This window comes from Cyprinodon variegatus, unplaced genomic scaffold (assembly GCF_000732505.1).
Source record: "Cyprinodon variegatus isolate N-32 unplaced genomic scaffold, C_variegatus-1.0 Scaffold1131, whole genome shotgun sequence".
Classification (NCBI taxonomy): domain Eukaryota; kingdom Metazoa; phylum Chordata; class Actinopteri; order Cyprinodontiformes; family Cyprinodontidae; genus Cyprinodon; species Cyprinodon variegatus.
Window position 1 is genome coordinate 96,302 of NW_015151584.1, and position 3,070 is coordinate 99,371.

Genomic DNA, 3,070 nt, shown 5'->3' on the forward strand with positions numbered 1-3,070 from the left:
ATCTAAAGAAAAAGTTGTTTTTTTCCCCAGAGACGGCCATCGTAAACTGCCAGGTGGGGAAAAATCTCAACCTGGCAACAATGCACGTGAGACAGGAAACATTAGCCTTTAGATGCAAAAGCCATCATGCACCGCAACATATTTTTGCAAAATATTCAAACATAAATTCACCAAATATAAGAGGAACATCGTAGTTTGGTTTAAAGAAAGCATTTTGGTTTTATTATAATTTAGTTTCTTGGAAGGTTTTTACCGTTTCAAGAAAGAGAAAATTACCCCATATGCCAACCGTCACAAGGATGTGCATGACAAGGAAGGGCTAAATATACTGCATGCATCATTTAGGTAGTTAACATTGGATTACTTCTTTAGTTCCTTGAGTTGTTTACTGTCATAGGTAGGAGCTTTGGCCGGAGAGCAAGTGTTGGGGCCGCTATGATTCAAGGCCCGGTATCAGATTACCAGTCCAAGCCTGCTTGCAACCCAGTTTCCTCTCTGTTAGCCATAAAGAACACATCTAAAAAACCTGAAAAGGAAAAAAAAAAAAGGTATGAAAGCAAGAGTTCTGGTAACATCAACAAATGTGTCTAAGAATACAAAATCCACAACCAAAACAGAGGGCAACAATAATTCAAAACTTACCCCTTCATCCTCTCGGAACAAAAAACCATTTGAAGCCATTTGCTGCAAAACAAAATTGTTGAATCTACAAATGTGAAAAGTTTAAGTCAATGTCTCTTGGAGAAAGGAAAAAGTTAATTGTGAATAACAATATGTGCTTTGCTTGCCTTAGGGTTGGTCATATTTCTAAAAACCACAAACAAAGAGTGACATGTACCGCGTGCAGACGAAACCCGCCTTCTCCTCTCCATGAAGATTGTTCAGTACACAAACCTCACGAAGTGTGAGGATGGGGAACAGTGATCGCACTTTAATGACTGTTCCAGTGTGACTTTCATGTGTAACGTCAGACAAACCAGAGATGTCGGTTTATGCTTTGCTAGACATGCAGAGCACCAACACTTTTATTGACCAGGACGTGTGTGGAAAAAACGCAAGCAACCCCAGAGCCAGTCAAGTCCGGTCTTATTCAGAATTCAAACTTCTGAAAGTACTTTAAATATGAAATTATTACATACTGTCCGATAAATACCGTAATCTTCGGACTATAAGCCGCGACTTTTTCCCCATTTTTCGACCTTGCGGCTTATATAACAATGCGGCTTATCTATGGACTTTTACAGCTAACGGCCACTAGGGTAATACCTAAATCTATGGATTTTACCATCCACCATGTTGACGTCACATTTGCTTCAACACACAATTACCGTAGCCGTGCGCGGGGGAATGCGGAGGTCCTCCGGAAGCAGACTTCTACTGCGAGTGGTACGAGACAGAACTACAGCGAGAAAGACGGACATTAAACATAAAAACCTGCGGCTTATAGTCCGGTGCGGCTTAGCAATTTAGCTTCTGGTGCTTATATTCAGGTGCGGCTAATAGTCCGAAAATTACGATAAGTGTTTTTAATTAAGAGTCATTTTCATTTGAATGTGCTTTACTGGAGGCATCCATGATTGTCAAATGTCTTCCAAATGTTGGCTACATATTACATGTTTTTTCTCTGGCTGGAAGAAGGATCAAGAAGGTGAAATAGCTTTTTTTTTTATTCACTTTTCCCCGATGTATTCCAGCATCCAGCTGCCATGCACGTGGGCATTGTCAGTTTTACTATAGCTCTGGTGAATTTCAATGGTGAAGTCCTCTGGAAATCTTNTTGAATGTCAGCAGACAGCAAGAAGCCTCCCAGATCTCCAGATGCATTTGAGATATCAAAAAAGTACTCCAGAGTGTTGTTCAGCATGGGGGGGAGTAGAAAATGAAGGCTAATCATGTTTTGGGTGTACTATTCCTTTAACCCAACAGTCATGTTTTGGGACTGTGGGAGGAAGCCGGAGTACCTGGAGAGAATCCACACATGATCAGGGAGAACATGAAAACTCCATGCAGAAAGACAGGAATCAAACCCAGAACCTTCTTGCTGCAAGGCAGCAGTGCTACCGACTGCGCCACTGAGCAGCAGGATATGAGATTTGTTTTTGTTTATTTCAGTAGTTGTTGTTACAGTAAAAATAAATAGATGCAAAATGATCCACATGTTGCTCATATTAAACAAGGAAATCTCAGGATATGAGATTTGTTTTTGGTTTGTTTAATATGAGCAACATGTGGATCATTTTACATCTATTTATTTTTACAGTCTGTGAACAACTACTGAAATCATTTTCTGATTTCCATGAACTTGGGGCCCAAGGCAACTGCCTAGTATTGCCTAATGGTAAACCCCTCCCTGCTCTTTTTCAAGCGGAGTCCCTTCCTTTGACTAGACTTCCAGCACAAAAGCCATTTACAGGAGATCCCCTTAGATTTGTGGAGCACCTGCTTTAAGATGCCAATTTAAAACAGTTGTTCAGATCCGACTCAAAAGTTATTTTATTTAAAAAAATAGATTTCCTAGAAGCATCCTAGAAGGAACCTTCTAAGTGATGAGGAAGCCTACAAACAGGCTTGTACTGAACAAACTCATGGTCATACATTCGTTGTACAAAGAGCCTTTTGGGGAAAACTAAACAGTTGTCCAAAGATTGGACTGAAGGAGTCACTTAAATCAAGAGAAAATCAGAAGATACTGAGACTTTCTGATTGGACAATGACACGCTGGAACTGTCATGTTACTAAAATGTTGGATCCAGGTTTTGCAGAGTTGCAGACTTTGTGGCAGAGGAAGGATGTATATCCTGCAACCAAGTCAAATGCATGAAACACAATACGAATACACATTGTGGATTAACCAATCTATCTGCAAGCATCACACGACCACCATCAACAAGACTTCTATAAAGCCGTTTCCCTGGCTTTGCGTAACGTGACAGCTGCTGCATAAAGCATAAACCACCTGACTATACGAAATCTCACCCAATTTGAACCAAAGTCTTTTGATCTCTTAGGCCCCGTCCACACGAAGTCAAAACGAACACGAAACGCTAATATTTTCCAGAACGTTTGTCGT